General features: G+C 43.0%; 1 protein-coding gene across 38 annotated transcripts in view; it reads left to right on the forward strand.

Annotated features, from left to right (window-relative positions):
• The window catches only part of MAGI1 (membrane associated guanylate kinase, WW and PDZ domain containing 1), a 480329-nt gene that overhangs the window by 81538 nt on the left and 379142 nt on the right, over nucleotides 1-19649 (forward strand). Inside the window, exon 1 of one of the 38 annotated variants that reach the window (XM_083491088.1) lies at nucleotides 7445-7702. The exons of the other annotated variants lie outside the window; for them this stretch is intronic. The gene's annotated coding sequence lies outside the window, so the exon portion shown is untranslated. Of the gene's footprint in view, nucleotides 1-7444; nucleotides 7703-19649 lie in introns of those variants that run through there. 38 annotated transcript variants of the gene reach the window in all.

The following is a 19649-nucleotide window of genomic DNA, read 5'->3' on the forward strand; positions in this document are numbered from 1 at the left end:
TTAACCTGAAGCACCACTTTAGCTAATGGGGCCTCCTGCTGCTGCTGCGCTGCCAGAGCATGATTTCTGTTCTCATCCTGAAGCAAAGTTCTTAACCCGAGGTACTATTTCTGGGTTAGCGGAGTCTGCAACCTTAAGTGTATGTAACCTAAAGCGTCTGTAATCCGAGGTACCACTGTATGTGAAAAGCTAGATAAAACGAACATTTGCAACAGCAGTAGACTTACTTGCACTGCTAATTGACTAGTCTGTTTGCAGCAAAAAGACATAGGCCGGAGGTCTAGAAGCTGCAGAATGAGCTGGAGCCCTGAGGTGGTGGATAGGGTGCCATTTTTGAAGACTCGCTGTCCAAACAAACTCAATTCTTCACAAGCAGAGAATTAGTTGGAACAGAGGAAGCTGCCATGGACAGGATCAGACACACTGGTCCATGTATTCAGTTACAGATAGGTAGCCGTGTTGGTCTGCCATAGTCAAAATAAAAAAAATCCTTCCAGTAGCACCTTAAAGACCAACTAAGTTAGTTCTTGGTATGAGCTTTCGTGTGCATGCACACTTCTGTATATCTGTGTATTTGTGTATATCTGTGTATCTGAAGAAGTGTGCATGCACACGAAAGCTCATACCAAGAACTAACTTAGTTGGTCCATCTATTGTCTTTAGTGTTCAGCAGCAGCTTTCTAGAGTTTCCAGGCAGTCCTTATTGAAGATGCTGGGGTTCAAATTTGAGACCTTCTGTATGCAAGGCAGATGCTTGCATATCTACCGCTGAGCTATGGCCCTTCTCAAATAAGAAGCTGTCTTATGCCGTGTCAGCCCATTGGTCCATTTAGGTCAGTATTGTCCTCTCTACCACTGAATTATGATAGGTACAGGACTAGGTTTGAGCCTTCTCTGCTATGCTCGGTTTCCATTTGAAGGAGAGATGTATTTTCTTTTCTTTTTTTCTTCTTTTTTGCATAGGGGAATCTTTTATTTTGTTTTTTGTTTTGTTTATAAATGATATTTCACACTTGATGTTTGAATGTTGGCTGTCTATTCTGCCATCTTGGGACTTGACTGCCTCATTCTACTGGGTATCAAAACAAGCTATTTATTTGGCTGCACTTCCACACATGTTTGCACGGAACTGCGTAAACACCCTATATTTAAAGCACGTCATTTCCTCCAAATAATCCTGGCAACTGTGCTTTATCCCTCACAGAGCTACAGTTCTTCTTCCAACACCTTCAACAAGCCACAGTTCCCAGGATAGTGTGCTTTAAATGTATGGTATGTACGCAGCTACATGTGTCATTCAAATTTGTGGGATTTGCGTAAACACAGTTAGGACTGAGGTTTTATAGCGACTGATCTTGTCAGCTTTCCCAGAAACTTTAATTCTGAAGGCATCTCTACCAGCCTACCATTTGAATGGGGACCCTTTTTTGAAACACGGGTGTTGGAATCAGGACCTGAGCAGAAGAGCATTCTCTCTCCTCCTGCAGTGTTCACCAACTGGTTCTCAGAAACATTATTCCCTCTGTCTGTGGAGACAGAGCGTACCCATTATGGCTAGTAGCCATAGATAGCCTTCTCCCCCATGAATTTGTCTAATCCTCTTTTAAAGCCCTCCAAGTTGGTGGCCATCACTGCCTCCCGAAGTTTAACTGTGTGCTGCGTGGAATAGCTGCTTTCTTTTACCTTTCCTGAATCTTTCAACATTCAGCTTCCTTGGAATCTCAGTGTCATGCATAATTTTATAGACTCTGTCATTCTACCTCTTACTCTGCACAGTATTCAAAATGCAGTTGCATTTGTTTGTCGTTTGTATTGGGATCAGGACCACAATACACAGCTGTCAACTTACAGATTTGAAAATAAGGGACCAGCAGCCTCGAAAATAAAGGATCAGCAGCCAAAAAAAGGAATTTTCCGAACACAGGTATGTTCAACTTCTGAGCCCCTCTGAGCCAAAGGCAGAAAGCCCAGCCAGCAGCCAAACGAAGCCTCAAGCGGTGGTTCCCACAGCGCAGCAACCCAGCAAAGGGGATGCAGCAAGGAAAACCACCGTCACCTCTCCTCTGGGAAGCTCTGAGCAAAGGCGAGTCCCCAGGCAACGAGGCTTGCATTGCACAAGGCATGCAAGCTCCACCCTGCAGTCGTTCTTAGACTTCTTATTGGGTGAGCAACGCAGCCAAGCAACACAGTTGGAGCCTCCCTCCTCCTTGGACGGCAGGGAGGGAGGGAGAAGAGCTGCTTCCTTTGAAACCCGGGAAATTTAAGGGACATCATCAATAAAGGACAGCAGCGGGACACAGCGCTGGGATAAGGGACTTTCCCGCCAAATAAGGGACGGTTGACAGCTATGCCACAATACCTCAAGGACCACCTCTTTCCATATGAACCTACCTGGACCCTGGGCCCTCCTTCGTGTGCCCCCTCAAGAGGTTCGGAGGATGGCAACACGAGAACGAGCCTTCTCTGCAGTGGCTCCCCATCTGTGGAATACTCTCTCCAGGGAAGGTCGCCTGGTACCTTCATTGTACACCTTTAGGCACCAGGCAAAAACGTTCCTTCTTAACCAGGCTTTTGGTTGATTTGATTGACATCCTATGCCCTTTAAAAAAAATTGGGGGGGGGGCGTATTTGGTTGCTGTTTTTGTTTTTATTAGGTATTTTGTCGTTTTATATCTTGATTTTATTGTGTGAACGCCCTGAGAACCCCGGGTATAGGGTGGTATATAATTTCAATAAATAATAACAATAATAATAGATTTGTAGTTACTCCTACTGCAGTTTATTCACTTCTTGCACAATGTAGATCAGTTAACAGAAACAGAAGTGAATAAACTGCAGTGGGAGTAACTACAAAACTACACACGCACACACACACACACAAAAAAAAAACACTTTGTATATGGAAAATCTGATTTTTTCATGATGAATTTACGCTGTGATCTGTATTTAACCTAGGAACAGCTAGTTTAAAAATCTAATTAGTCCTTCTTGGTGACTTGTCTACAGAAGTGAGTGTAGGCCAGAATTGTTAACTACCCCTAGGAAGATGAAACAGACTAGCTTTGAAGACAGAACTGTGAAGGAATGAAAGGAGAGAGAGAGACAGAGTAGGGGTGGGGGTGGGAAATTAAATCCTACCGCAAAATTCCCCTTGAGGTTTTTTTCCCTTGCCCCTGGACATTTTCTCTTAATTAGTCTTGTCCTTAGATCAGTATAGTCAATACTTCATTATCTGATTTGCAGTGTCCAGAGAAGAGAGTGAGACAGAAAGCCCCCTTGTTTGTTTCATCTGGCTATACTGATATTGGCTGGTGTAATCCATGTGCACATACGTATATCGACTTCAAGCAGAATATTCTTCGTAAACCTTCTATGGATGCCTGTAAATGAAAATTGTAAGGCAGCGCTTCAGCAGCACTGACCAATTTTTATGTTTCTATACATTCTACCAGGGAACCGTAATTTCTGTGCGAAGGTAAGCTAAATTTGGTGCCAATAGCAGCTGAAGCCTGTGGTTGCCATGATGTGGGGAAATCTTCACGTTTCTGAAATTTCTGAAATTCCATTAATCACTGGGAAAGACCACACTCTATATAACAGTTCTGCTGGAAGTCTTTTATTTTCTAGTGATCCCTGGTCTTCTTAGGAATATGCATTCTAACCCAGCCACTTTTTTTTTTTAAAAAAAGAAAAGTTAAGATGTTTTAGATGCTGAATTTGTAGTTGGTACCATATTTTGGATTTGCATAGCACAGTCATGGAAATGGAGAAACATTGTTTTCTTCCAGTAGTGTCAAAAGGCATTAATGCTTTTTTTTTACAAGCAGTGGAGAGATAACTCCCACATAGAGCAAGAGGTTGATTAGCAGAGTGGGATATGCGAGGAATCCATGCATGTTTGTGTATGAATGAGCATGCATACACATACACTGGGGACCAGACCCCAGGCATTGCACCAAAATAACCAATCAGAGCTCTGTTTTCCCCTTTTTGTTGGAGGTTGCTGCTGGAGGTTGAAAGAGGGCTTCCAATCCACCAGATGCAAGAAACTGAGCTGCCATCATTGCTATGAGTTTTCAGGATTTTGCTGTGTGAAGAGGAGTTGAATTCATGTCTTTTGAGCATTGCTGATTGGTCTGGAAGGGAGGTGGAGGAGATGATTTTGAGCTCTAACGGCAGATTGGGAACCTGGCTCGATACTCAGCATGGTCAATTTCTTTTATATAAGTGTCCTTTCCTGCTATGTTGACGTTTAAAGCTGAGCTGGGCTTGGATATGATGCCTTACTTTTTATCAAGGGCAATGACAACTTTCAGTCCTGAAGACAGGTAGCATGTTATACACTTCAAGTTGTAAACAGAAAGATATATCACAAGCAAGACCTACAAAAAAGCTTTGTTGAGCAATGAAAGCTGTGTTTGGAGCAATCCTTGGGGTTGTTTGCCTGGAAACTGCTTTCTCCCCAGAGAACATGCACTCCTTAACAACTGTTCAATTAACTACGGTACGTATACTTGTCATGTAGTTTGCAGCTTCCTTCCCCTTGAAATTTGATTATTTAAAGCAAAGCTGTATGTGTAATTCAAAAGTTTGCATATTTTTTGCACTGACTATACCAGGCATAGGAAAACTCAGCCCTCCAGATGTTTTGGGACTACAATTCCCATCATCCCTGACCACTGTTAGCTAGGGATGATGGGAGTTGTAGTCCCAAAACATCTGGAGGGCTGAGTTTGCTTATGCCTGGACTATACAGTGCAAAAAAAAGCAAACTTTTTTTAGTGACACAGAGAACTGTTCTTGGTATGAGCTTTCGTGTGCATGCACACTTCTTCAGATACTTCTTCTGAAGAAGTGTGCATGCACACGAAAGCTCATACCAAGAACTAACTTAGTTGGTCTTTAAGGTGCTACTGGAAGGAATTTTTTATTTTGACTATGGCAGACCAACACGGCTACCTATCTACTACAGAGAACTGTGTTTCAGAAAAGGAAAAGGAGCTGGAAGTTGGCTGTGCTTCTGCTTTCACCAGCAAAAAGTCTTCTCACTTGAATTTGCATATGCAGATATTGTTGGCTTCAAGACCCCATCAGCCTCAGCCAGCATGGCCCATGAATAGGGCAAATAGGAGTGATAGCCCTGCAACATCTGGAGGGCATTCCTGTGACTAACTCAGGGCTCCCACTTGTCGTCTCTCTGCAATTCCGTGTAGCTGCAAGACAGGAAATTGGTTGGCTCACCCCATCTAGAGGTCACCCCCAACAACAAGGTCTGTGACCATGCAGATAGCAGTCCTGAGTTTCCACACTGATCACCTGCTGTAACCCACTGATGTCAGCCTGGCTGTAAGGAACAATAATCTGTCTGGATGCTTGCTTCTGGCCACTGGTTGAAGGTGTCTGTGTGGAGTGGCATTTCATACATATAAATGCAACTTGATGGGAGCCTCATGGGGGAAGTGAGGACAGGAACAAAATGCAGAAAGAGAGAGAGCGGGAAAATACGGTGACTTTGATCCTGGATCCGTTGAGCCTGCCGGCGTAACAGCCTGTGTTTCCTGCAAAGGAAATAGGTAATACTTATTGTGCCTGGCAGCCAAATTACATAATCTTGAATCAGGGAGCTGTCGGATCATTTAGAACGAGATCGGCTTCAGTTTGCTTTCCTCTGGATGCAGGCATCCATGCCTGCCTGTCGCCAGGCATTACGCCTTCACCAGATTGGCAGGGAGACTATTAGACGTCTTCTGTGGTTGAAGAGCAACAGTGCAAAGGAACATCTTAATGAGATTTGGGCGCCGGTGGCAGAGAGAGGGGGGGGGGTTGAGAGTTGACATGAGGACATGTTGCCAGCTTCAAACTGTATTATGATGTAGAACAGAGCAGAATTATTTCTTGCCGTATATAATACAGGACACGAGCCGTTCTAGGTGCTATTGACACAAATCAGAATTTTGATGGCTGGCAGAACATTGCCACCGTTGTCACACCTCTGCCCAGTTAATTTTCGTGACTTGTCAGGCGGAACATCCTTGCTGTCCTTTTTTCTTTTTTCTCGACAAGGCTCAGAGTCCATCCTCCTTGGCAGGATTTATTTATTATATTGATACCAAAATGTCCTTCCTTGCCTTTCTGTATTGACTACAGTCAAACTGGCTTTACAGCAGTGACAGCGACTAAAAGTCTAAAATAATATAAATCCAGCAGCAGCAAGTCAGCAGAAGACTTTCAGGAAGTGTGCAGGCTGAAAATGTCTGATGAAATAAAACAACGTCCACCGTGTAATAAAGGTAAAGGTACCCCTGCCCGTACGGGCCAGTCGTGACCGACTCTAGGGTTGTGCGCTCATCTCACTCAAGAGGCCGGGAGCTGGCGCCGTCCGAAAACACTTCCGGGTCATGTGGCCAGCGTGACGAAGCTGCAACTGGCGAGCCAGCATGAGTGCTGCACACGGAAACGCCATTTACCTTCCCGCTATAAAGCGGTACCTATTTATCTACTTGCACTTAAGGGTGCTTTTGAACTGCTAGGTGGGCAGGAGCTGGGACTGAACGACAGGATATACAAATGGCATGAGAAAATTGGTATATTTGCTTGTGTAACATTATTCTTGTTTATAATATCCCATTTAAAAATAATAATAATAATGGATTATAACCGTTTCAGCTTTAGATTGACAAATACTGTTGGCCAGGGACAACATTTGGATGAGGTTGTGTGTGCAGCACCCCCCAAAAAGGTGCCAGCATTCAAAGCTGAATGCATATTATAATGCAATGTGCATTCGCTCTCTGCATCTTTATTGGAGACACACACACACACACACACACACACACACACTATAAATGAATATAGGAAATTGTCTGTTGCTGATATTTTTATTGTTAAATCTCTTGGAGATCTTTCACAGGAAATGATTCGTAAATTAAGGGAAATAGCATAAATGAAATGAAATATGCAAATAAAACCAAGTGTTTCTCCGTCTCTTGTGTGTCTGATTTATTTTCCATGAGGTGAAAGAGGAAAACGATACAAATGACTATTGGTTTTATATAATATTCATTCCTCAAACCTTCCAGAGAAGTTTGTTGCTAGGGAGTGCCTGAGTATTAAAAGAACAAATTAGAACAAAATGAAAACTTCAGTATAAGCAATTCGAACGGAGACCGTTTTGAAGGGGGAAAGTCCACTCTTCCCCATCTAAGTGCATGACTCTACATGAATCACTGCACTTTCCTTTTTTATGTGTGAGAGAAAAGCACCGCCTCCCCAGACAACTCTTCCTTGTTCAACTTGAAATTCCAGTGGAACTATATCAAATCACTGCTACTCTTCAAGAATTCTGAAAATGGGGCAGGAATGGACAAGTGTGGAATACCAGTAAAACGCGATGGAATCCCAGCAGACTGTTCTTTTAACATTAATCACCACGTGTCTTTTGATCCGTGCTTTGTAGTGGCATGTGTGTTTCTGGGTTTGCGGGGAAGTCTGCTGCATGCGCATAGACAAGTGCACACGCCCTTTTTGCTTGTTGTGCATCACTAAAACTCCCCCCCCTTTTGAGAAACCGGGTTGCAAGGCAGCTCTAGGCATGCTCAAAATCTCCTTAAGGAGTCAGAAAGGAAAGAAGGGGAACACACCATTTTTGTAAAGTAACTTCAGCAGGCTTTGACTTTAGATCCTAAGGGTGAAGAAGAAACAGGTAAGAAGCTCCTATTATTATATTATCACAGGCATCTCCAAAGTGAATCCTTTTGCGGAAATACATTCCAATTTCCTCTTTATAAAGAGATCTTGTGTTCTGTTCACAAATTCTGTTGCTTATTGTTTGAGGCCTCTTGCGCTGACTTCTTTTGTCAGGAAGCCATCTTGTATGCTCTCTCTCTCTCTATATATATTATCAGTGTGTATTTATTTGGGGTGTATTTTTCCAGTTAAGTTCTCCAGGAGCTCAGGTGGTAGCCTCTTCAGTGAGGCAGATGGGCTTCAGAGCATGCCAGGAATACTCTGACTGAATGTTTTCGTTCAAAGAAGCCGTGTACTTTTAATTCTTGTTTTACAACAAACACACCCACACACGCACACACACAGGCAGCGTGCCTCACTCGCACCTGTTTTCTGTCAAAAAATAAAAGCTGCTAGCCCAGGTTATTTCTCTTAGAGGGGGAACGTGCCCTTCTTCTAATGTGCTTCAGTTTTCTGTGTGAAGCTAAATCCTGTTACCACACAAAGTTTTTTTAAAAATGTATTTTTATTAAAGATTTTCGTTAGCATGCAAAGTTGAGGGTTTTACCCCCTAGGCATAGTTATGGTAGCTACAAGCTTTCCTTCCTTCCTTCCTTCCTTCCTTCCTTCCTTCCTTCCTTCCTTCCTTCCTTCTTTCTTTCTTTCTTCCCTGTTAAACATGTAAATTGAGCGCTGACTGACAGCATAGAGCATGTTAAATCCCACGATCGTTACGATGCTGGGCATTTGGGTGTTAAAAGATTACTTACACAGCTCAATTTCTATACTTCAGGGTCACTTACAAAGCTTTGTGCTGTACGGGTTTTAAGTGTGCACGGTGCGTTTGTGCAACTTGTAGGATGGCAGTACAATGGTAGTTACGGAGCAGCTTCCTTTTTAACAAGTGCACATTATTTTTACCTTTTGGAAAAAAGTTTGGAAGCCTGGGCTCATCGTGTTGGAAGGCCATATTTTGTGGCGGTCTGGTGTGCATTTTGCTCTTTAGGGAAACTAGGTTTAACATTGCTTTTGGAACTGAGTAGCTTTTTTTTTTTTTTTTTTTAGTTGTGCAGTTTATGTTCCCATGCCTTTATTTTTTAAAAGTAATATGGTACTTTGTGGGAAAATAGGACAGGAATTATATGGAGCTGGAAACCCTTTTGTCCTCCCCACCTTTTTGTTGTTGTTGTTGTTAAATTGCCTTTGGGATTGGTGATGTTTCAAATATTCACTGTCAGTTTGCTTGGCATATCCAAACTTAACTAAAATAATTTCCAACCAAGGCTAGCCTGTGATCCTAGATTTTACCTTTTGGGTGTTTATATAGCTTGTGGGGTTTTGAGAAAGTCTTCTGTAAAGTTTGGTTGAATTTTAGGTTTTCATTGTTTACCAGCAAAGTAGGATTGGAATGCGTTTGTTAGAGAAGCTTCAGCTCATGGGGGGGGGGGGGAGGGGAGAGAAATCAAAATGAAGTTTTTTGTTCCTTTACGGTGCAGCAGAAGCACAGTCTACATAGCAGCAAAAAGAAAGCTGCCCAGATATTTTAACAGATTTTAAGTGCAAGAGGGAAGAACTGAGAGACAGGGAAACTGATGCCTGTGTTTTAGATCAGTAGTTCCCAAACTTTTTTGGGCCACTGCCCCCTTACTTCCAAAAACTCATCCCCCCTGCCCCCTGCGCTACCCTGTAAAAATCATTATTCAGAATAGCGGTTTGCACAGCACACTATAAAAGATAATACAATAAAATTCAAAGTGGTAACAATTAATTGCACATTTATTACCGTAAAATCCAGTTAAAACTGATGAACTTGAACCATTGTCCAGTAGCACCTTAGAGACCAACTAAGTTTGTTCTGGGTATAAGCTTCCGTATGCATTCACACTTCTTCAGATAGATACATGTGTATCTGAAGAAGGGTGCATGTGCACGGAAGCTTATACCCAGAACAAACTCAGTTGGTCTATAAGGTGCCACTGGACAATTTTAAAATTTATTTCGTCTGCGTTAGACCAACACGGCTACCTACCTGGAACATGAACCAGTGATGCCAGCTCTTGAAAGTTCAATAGCCATTTTCTCTTTTTTTTATAAAATTTTTTATTGGTTTTACAAAATTTTTGAAACAATACAAACATATAAGAAGACATACAAACACGTATAATTTCATAACCTTTTTTTCGTAAACCTTGTTTCTCAGACTCCCCCATACCTCCCCTTTCTGCATCCCAATGTCCAAATTTTTTTAGCAACTTCTAAATATTTCTGTCAAACCTCTGTCCTCTTAGTCTTTCCTTCAGTCTAATCTTATATCACTGTAACCCTTTCTTTCTCATAACCTCAACATTCTAACATTCATCAAGTTTATAGTAATCTTTAAGATAAATTTTAAATTTCTTCCATTCTTCTTCCGCCGTCTCCTTCCCCTGATCACGGATTCTGCCGGTCATCTCAGCCAATGTCATATAGTCCATCACTTTCATCTGCCATTCTTCCAAAGTGGGTAGATCTTGTGTCTTCCAGTACTTTGCAATAAGTATTCTTGCTGCTGTCGTAGCGTACATAAAGAAAATTCTATCTTTCTTTGACACCAATTGGCCGACTATGCCCAGGAGAAAGGCCTCTGGTTTTTTAAGAAAGGTACATTTAAGTACCTTTTTCATTTCATTATATATCATATCCCAGAAAGCCTTAATCTTCGGGCACGTCCACCAAAGGTGATAGAAAGTACCTTCCGTTTCTTTACACTTCCAACACTTATTGTCAGGCAGGTGATAAATTTTTGCTAGCTTGACTGGGGTCATATACCACCTATAGATCATTTTCATAATATTTTCCTTTAAAGCATTACATGCCGTAAATTTTATACCGGTGTTCCACAACCATTCCCAGTCAGCAAACATAATGTTATGACCAATGTCCTGTGCCCACTTAATCATAGCTGATTTGACTGTTTCATCTTGTGTATTCCATTTCAGCAGCAAATTATACATTCTTGACAAGTTCTTAGTATTGGGTTCTAACAATTCAGTTTCTAGTTTTGATTTCTCCACCTGGAAGCCAATTTTCCTGTCTTGTTTATAAAGCTCCATTATTTGACAATAATGGAACCAATCTCGTACTTTAGGTTTCAGTTTCTCCTGACTCTGTAATTTCAATTTGTCTCCATCTTGTTCCAAAATTTCCCAATACTTTGGCCACCCGGCCTCCATATTGAGTTTTTTACATGCTTTAGCCTCCAAGGGTGACAACCATCTAGGGGTTTTGTTTTCCAGCAAGTCTTTATATCTTATCCAAACATTAAACAGCGCTTTTCTGACAATGTGATTTTTAAAAGGCCTATGCACTTCGATCTTATCATACCATAAATATGCATGCCAACCAAATGTATTATTAAAACCTTCTAAATCCAAGATATCTGTGTTCTCGAGGAGCATCCACTCTTTCAGCCAGCAAAACGCTGCTGCTTCATAGTACAATTTTAAGTCCGGCAGGGCAAATCCCCCTCTTTCTTTTGCATCTGTGAGTACTTTGAGTTTTATTCTGGGCTTTTTGCCCTGCCAGACAAATTTCGCAATGTCTGAAAGTTCAATAGCCATTTTCACCCTCAGCTCTCACCGTTCCAGGGTGATCAGTGCCCATTTTGGGAACCTTAATTTTAGATTATTAGTCTTGGCTCAATCCTTTCGAAGTAGCTGAGAGGCCAGTTACTTTAACGTATTCCTCCGGAAGTTGTCAGCCTGCTAATTAAAACTGTTTCCTGGCACCCTTGGACAGAAGGTACATCTAACAGCAAAGGGGTACAAAATCACACGCAGCGGTGTTAACTCGGAGTGCGATATCACACACAAGACAGGAGGATTGTGCTTCAGTGCTAACATTCCTCTCTTTCGGCATTTTGGAATATGTTTCCATGGTGGCTCTGCGTATGTGTGTGCAAGACAAGCTCCTTGGGGAATTACGGCAAAGCAGAGGATCATAGCTTTGTGGGAATGCTAGAGGACAAAGGTTCAGTCCTGAGCATCTCCAGATTAGGCTGGCAAAGACTGTGTAGATAACACTGAAGCAGATCTGACGTGGTACCAGGCAGCTTTCCTGTGAGGTTTCTCTCTTCCCAAAGCACACGTTTATTTTATTGTTCTTCTCTGAATTGGCTGCATTTTTACAGATCTGAAGCTCTCTCTGAAGTATCCGTGCATTCCATGTGCTTCAGCATATGAGAGCTGAAAACTATGGTGGGAGTTGTAAACTAAACGACAGCTGGTTTATGATCCAGTAGCCGGCAAGGTGGAATACTACTAGTGTACTGTGATACTGTGAAATGTGGTGGCGGCAGTAGGTATTTGCCAAAGGATGCACGAAATGTGACTTTCCCTACAAATCGGCAAGCATTTATTTGTGGTTTGAATGCAATTAACTTTTAAGCTTTGTGCTCCCAAGTTTTTGCAATTTGGGAAAAATAGTAACATGTAGTTCATGCTAGGAAAGTAATGAGATTCAGTTTGCTAGCAAGGTGTGAGTAACTAGGACTGTGTGTGTGTGTGTGTGTGTGTGTGTGTGTGTGTGCTCTTGTGTGTCCATGGAATGCCACTCTGGAAGGCATTCTGATCTTTGGCGACTACTTGCCGGCTACCACTGTAAAGCAGAGACCTCAAACTCTGGTAGATGCATGCAAGCCAATGGGTTGTATCCAACACTGCAAGAGCAGAACTCTGCTTGTGCAACATTCTACCCTCTTCTCCTTGCCCCACACATCCCCAAAGTGTGCTCTGGACGGTCCTCTGACCCCCTGGAGCTGATTTGGGGGCTGCAGAGGCATCATAGAATAGAATCATAAATTGTAGAATTGGGTGGGATCCTGCAGATCATCTAGTCCAACCACCTGCAGTGCAGGAATATGCAGCTGTTCCTTATGGGGATCAGATCTGCAACCTTGGCATCATCAACACAACACTCTCACCAACTGAAGAAGGGGAAGTTTCATTGGGCAAGTGGAAAGGAAGACTGTTGCATGAGTGGAACTGCAGCTTTGGATATAAGCCAAAGTATTTGGGTGACTCGGAAACTACGACTAATCCAGAAAGTAGCAGCTAGACTGGTGACCAGGAGTGGCCCCCGGGACCATATAACACCGATCCTAAAGGATCTTCATCGGCTCCCGATGCATTTCCGAGCACAATTCAAAGTGTTGGTGTTGACCTTTAAAGCTCTAAATGGCCTTGGCCCAGTATACCTGAAGGAGCATCTCCACCCCCATCAGTCAGCCCGGACACTGAGGTCCTCCTTTGAGCGTCTTCTGGCAGTTCCCTCACTGCGAGGATTGAAGTTACAGGGAACCAGGTAGTGGCGTCTTCTCGGTAGTGGCGCCCTCCCTGTGGAACACCCTCCCTTCAAATGTCAAGGAAATAAACAACTATCTGACTTTTAGAAGACACCTGAAGGCAGCCCTGTTTAGGGAAGTTGTTAATGTCTGAGGTTTTATCGTGTTTTTACTATTCTGCTAGGAGTCGCCCAGAGTAGCTGGGGGAACCCAGCCAGATAGGCAGGGTATAAATAATAAAATCATTATCATCGTTACAATTATCATTATCGTTATCATTATATCATCATTACTATTTGCTAGGTAAATATTTGAGAGTCACCAGATTGGTAATGTACCTTTTTAATTATTAAACAGGTGGCGTTAGACAACAAGGTATTTTGGAATGTATGTAACTTTAGCAATGGTGCTAAATGCTTCTCCCCTCCCAACTTTTTCTTTTTAACCCTTTCCCTAAGGGTTCCCTAAGCGCTCTCCTCTTCACTGCCCTATCCCCCCCCCCCGATATCTCTTTGCTTATATGCGTGTCTGACCTATTCACATCAAGCTTGCAGAAGAATGTTGGGAAATGATACATTCCATTCCTTTCCAAACTGGTTCAATATGATGTGACAATTGCTAACTGGCTAAGACTTTTCCAATTACTTTTTGTGGTGGCAATTTCTTTTTGGTGTGCATCCTTCTGCAGACAGATACATGGTTGCCAAAATCAAATGCTGTGTGATAAGCTGTAAGCAGCAATGGGTACTAAATTAACTGTGTAGGAAGTTCCCTTGAACCAGACCAATTTTTAGCTCCTCAATCCCTATAGGTTTTGTTCACACACACAGGTAATGGTTTGCTGTGAATTTAGCCCCATACTACGTCTCCCCTAGCAGGAGCTACAAACTACAATTCTTGCCTTAGTGTTGCATCCCAACTGGAATCAATAGTTTGCTTCCCTCCAAACTAATTACCTTGTGAAGCCAAGATTTGACAGTGGATGCAGAACTAGACCTCCAATCTTCATTTCAAGTTTCAAGCCTTTGTGGTTGCACTGATATTCCTGCAAGTGTGTGTGGTTGGTGCCCACTGAGATCTGAGGAGTAGGTGATGTTTCATTGGGTATATGTTTTAGCTGCTCTTGCCTGTGCAGCTCATCAGAAGATCTGGGATGGGGTGGCCAAAAAAACCTGTGTCTGTTGAAGTCTTTCTTTTCATCAGGTTGGGGGACATGTACCGACTATTAGGATACAGGATAAGCGTTTACTTTGTACTGGTGGCAGCAGTTGTGCAGAAATGAGTCTTGCAGTTCTTTAAACACTAACAAATTTATCACCATCATAATACAACAACAACAACAACAACAACAACAACAACAACAACAACAACAACAACAACAATAATAATAAATTTATACCCCACCCATCTGGCTGGGTTTCCCCAGCCACTCTGGGAGGCTTCCAACAGAATATTAAAATACAATAGCCTATTAAACATTAAAAGCTTCCCTAAACAGGGTTGCCTTCAGATGTCTTCTAAAAGTCTGGTAGTTGTTTTTCTCTTTGACATCTGGTGGGAGGGCGTTCCACAGGGCGGGTGCCACTACTGAGAAGGCCCTCTGCCTGGTTCCCTGTAACATGGCTTCTCGTAGCGAGGGAACCTCCAGAAGGCAATTGCTTAAGTTTTCATAGACTAGAAGTTTTCATGGACTAAAAGTCCACTTCATCAGATGCATGAAGCATTATCCTGAGTTACAGGTTTACTTATTCTTCTCCTGGGGGGGTTGGATTGGTTATTACTGCACATCACAATGAGCTGCCGCACATTGTACTGCAGTTGCCACTGCAGTACAGAACGGCACTGTCTTTCAGCATGACCTACCTCGCAGGAGTGTTGTGTTGTGAGGATAAAATGGAAACCAGGGTGCAGAAGAGCTCTTGCGAGGACAGGCAGAAGGCAAATGTAGTAAGTACATAAAATGAGTACACAGTGGTATTATAGATCTACTCCTGTGTTCTCTCCGTCTCTCCTGCAGCGTGGACATTGTAATAGATGAACCAGTTTTATCTGACCCATTATTCATTCATGCACTCGACGTTCTATTTAGGGAATGTTTCAAAGTGTCCACTGAACTTGTGATTTACGTCCTTTTAAGTGTATTACGACTGAAATGCTTGTGCTGGGTGATGCTGATGGGAAACACCACTGAATTACAGGATGGTGGCGTTCTGTTTTGTTTTTAAAACAGCGATCTTGACTCCACTAATGACACATACGACAAGGGCATTTTAATTTTATTTTTTGGTAGGATTGAGAAATATCAGGTGTGCTTAATCCCATGTATTTGATTCTCACGTATTTCAGGGGATCTTCAAATCTCCGATCTGGTACCGTATTTTTCGCTCTATAAGACGCACCAGACCACAAGACGCACCCAGTTTTTGGAGGCGGAAAACAAGAAAAAAAATATTCTGAATCTCAGAAGCCAGAACAGCAAGAGGGATCGCTGCGCAGTGAAAGCAGCAATCCCTCTTGCTGTTCTGGCTTCTGTGATAGCTGTGCAGCCTGCATTCGCTCCATAAGACGCACACACATTTCCCCTTACTTTTTAGGAGGGATAAAGTGAGTCTTCTAGAGCAAAAAATACGGTACTTAAGAGGCATAGCTGGACCGTGGAAGTGAGAAGCCCAGCAACAACATAGCATTGGGTAATGGGCTTTTGACTTGAGCACTGCGTTCACCAGGTCTCTTGGGCTATGCCAAAACCTTGGAGCCTTCTGGGTATTCATCCATACATGGGTGGATTTCATACAGATGATAGTTCCTTCCGCAAGTTTCTAACCCCTGTGGATTCTGGAAAGAGAATTGGCATTTCTTGGCAAATTCTGCTGAAGGGTCAGTATACTGAGCTCCTAAATGTTGAGGGCATCATCCCATCCAAACCAGAACACATTTATTTAAATGTAATGCAGATTTTCCTGGGGGTGCATGTACATTTGATGAGTGAAATAATTTGAAATGGATGCTGCCGTAGTTTGACATACAATACCCATCTTTAAGCTCTGTGTGCTTGTTATTACTGGAGGAAATAATCACTACTATTAGATTTTGCTACCTATCTGTCAAAAGCCAGTTTTGCCTTAACTGACAGAGTAGCTAAGAGGCTAGGGGAAGGCAATGCATATTTTTATTTATTAAAAGTACTTCCACATGTAGTTCCCGGATATTATAGGGTGATACTCTACAATTCGCTGCTTATTTTTGTGCTCCCCCTGACCCCAAAACTTGCTCATTCTTCATATTTGTAACTAGAAAATTACCAAATCACTGTAAGCTGCCTGCTCATTTACCTCATAAGCTTATACTGAGTAAGAAAGCTGTCTTCTACAGAGTCAGATGCTGGGGTTTGAACCACGATCATTTGAATGCAAAGCAGATGTTCTACTATAGAGCTGCACCCCCTCCCCCTTTTCCCCATCCTGGAGTAAAGGGGAGGGCAAAACAATGTTATGCGTATATAAAAATGCAAGTAGCATGGTAAATATGATTTAACATTAATTGTGAGGGTAATTTGGCAGTAATCTTGATGAGATATTAAGGAGCTAATTTATTCCTTTTTGATTTTGGTTCTAAGCTGCAGACTTGGCACTCTGAAACTGCATAAAATTTAGATTAAGCATTCATAAGGGGAATTTTGTGGTGAAAAACCATCAATCTTACCCAAGTGCTCTTTATTACTGACTTAACTCCCCGCCCCCGAATCTTTCCTAGTGCTAAATTACCAAATGCACGTCATGAAGAAGACTCATCTATGGCATCATAAACTCCCCATCTTCGCCTGTTCCACGTGTTCCTCTAGGAATGTGGTGACATTAATAGTCACCAAAACAAAGTCATACAAGATTTCTGTCCCCCCTCTTCTTTGTTAATTCCATGGCTGATTCAATAACAAAGGAGCACAGATCAGCAGAAGCCCACTGTGGCATATCACCCACTGCTTTTGAAAGCTCCTTTGGCTTCAAAAGCAGCTTGCCATGTGTAGGGATAAGAGCACATTGGGACTGTTTCATCCGAGAAATCCCAGAGGCCTTGTGCAACTATCTGCATGGCTGTTTAGATAGTGGTGGCCTTCAAGAAACCTAGAGCTGATGTACTCATTTCGCAGGGTAAAGGTCAAGGAACCCCTGACCGTTAGGTCCAGTCACGGACGACTCTGAGGTTGCGGCGCTCATCTCGCTTTACTGGCCGAGGGAGCCGGCATTTGTCTGCAGACAGTTTTTCTGGGTTATGTGGCCAGCATGACTAAGCCGCTTCTGGCGAATGAGAGCAGTGCACGGAAACGCCATTTACCTTCCCGCCGGAGTGGTACCTATTTATCTACTTGCACTTTGATGTGCTTTCCAACTGCTAGGTTGGCAGGAGCAGGGACCGAGCAACGGGAGCTCACCCCGTTGTGGGGATTTGAACCGCCAACCTTCTGATCAGCAAGCCCTAGGCTCTGTGGTTTAACCCACAGCACCACCCGCGTCCCAGGGTTTCACAGGCTAGAGTTGCAGAATTCTGCGATGTACTTTTTCAGGCTGCAGGTAGAGGGCTCCTCTTTAGTAGGGTGGATCTGGGGTGTGCAACATGTTGTCTGTGGGTTGTATGGGAGTAGCTGCAGTGGTTCATACTTTTAATCGGCAACAATTAATGAATTATCAAACGAGTTCAACAAAAAGGAGGGGGGGAGAAGCCCTGTATCCTACGAAATGCTGACATATTATAGGTGTGCAAAGGACACACTCTTAGTGTTAAACAACGGTATCTTTTACGGCAGTATTAAGTGAAGACCTCTGGGATTTTAAATCTCATGAGTGAGGAAGGGAATAATCTCTAGCCAGCCATGCCCTTCAGGAGAGAACTTAAGGGCTTTTACTTTTTAATAGCCTGTTATATTTGAATTCTCCTCTTTTGTGATTGTAAATGAATCTCCCTGGCACATTTATAAGGAGGATAACAGAGAAGGTATTTAAGATCTGCTGCTATGGCCCCAGGATTGAGCTTTTAAAAGTTGTATTTAGATTGTAATGATTCTTACTTTAAAAACAACAACCCCGAATAAATTCACATTCTTCACTTGTTTAATTCTAGGCAAGGGATGGGAAGCCTCAGGCTTTGGGGCCAATACTCTAGACTTCTCTACCTGGATCCCAGGATTTTCCCCAAACCACATCCCTCAACTGCTTTGCTTTGCATCCTTTTGAGTGCTTTTGCCTGGCTGAAATGTGTCCTTCAACTCTTGTAATGCTTCTTTCTCGCCTGGATAAAGGAATGTGTGAATGTACAGAAACTAGTCTGCGTGCAGCCTGTCGCTGCTCTGCTCATTTCAGCCCTCTTCTGGTTCTGGGAAACGGGAGCTTGTCACAACAGGAGAGGAGACACCCATGACTCTTCACCATCCAGACTCATCTCTGTCTCTTGGCCTCCCTTCTCCCACTCGCTGGCTTTTGCCTCAGATTCTGAACTTCTTTCTGCCCCAAACTGTCCCAGCTCACCATGCCCTGCTACGTTTTCAGCTTCCGATGCCTCCTCTTCCTGGTCTTCTCCCTGTGATCACTCATCGTTCTACCACCAATCCCCAGGTAGTTAGCCTTCTTCCCTAGTTGGTTCACTCCACCATTCTTCCGTGACCAACCTGTCCATGACAGCTAATTACTAAATTTGCTGAGGATATTCATGTTTTATATACCATATTGGCCTGGATATAAGCATCACTTTCCCCCCAAATTCCGACCGTGAAAAGTTAAAAGTGCGGCTTATATTCACGACCTTACGGTACGCAGTCAGGAGTGCAGGGCAAACAGCGTCAGGAGCGCGGCACAGTGGTGCCCGCCCCAGCCTAGTCCCCTGTCCTCTCCCTCAAGGCCAGGAAGGGAGAGAGTAAGGAGTGGAAAAGGCCACTGGCAACACAGCCGGACTGCCCCCCCCCCCAAGTATGCAGCCAGGAGCAGCAAGGAATGGAGCGGCTTATATTCGGGTATTTTTTAATTTTTCTCTCTCCCCCCCCTCCAATTTTAAAGGTACAGCTTATATTCAGGCCAATATGGTATGTATGGGATTTTAGAGATGTTGTATTTATTGTTGCATTGATGTACGTCTATCGGTCCTGGGACTGTGTGATGAGGGTGAGTTGCAAATGCCATTGATTGATTGATTGATTGATTGATATAACAGTTTGGTTTTCTTGTTGTTGCTTTTTTTTAACTTGAATTTAAAAAGTGGTTTCAAAATGTTATGTAGCGAACAAACAAGTTGGAAGTAAAGCAAGCATCCTATATTGCCGTTATAGTTCATCAGCTCTCCAGGAAAGCCATAATTTATTCCTTTGTATTTAATACCACTTCAGATGCGTCTTAAAGGCTGCAGTTGCTGTAAGAAAGCAGCTCCCTCTTTGCTGCTAGTGATTCAGGGGCTCTGCCTAGATGTTTCAGTCCAGTTCAGCTGGTTTTGGCATCAGCTTTCCTGTTCCTTTCAACTACGCTCGTGACCATCATTTTAAGCGTACAGACCTTAGCTTGCATTGTGAGCAAGAAATCTAGATCTCCGCTCTTATCGTGTAAGCCCTTGGGGGGGGGGGGCT

The sequence above is a fragment of the Podarcis liolepis genome (assembly GCF_965112155.1).
Source record: "Podarcis liolepis genome assembly, chromosome: 2".
NCBI classification, from domain to species: Eukaryota; Metazoa; Chordata; class Lepidosauria; order Squamata; family Lacertidae; genus Podarcis; species Podarcis liolepis.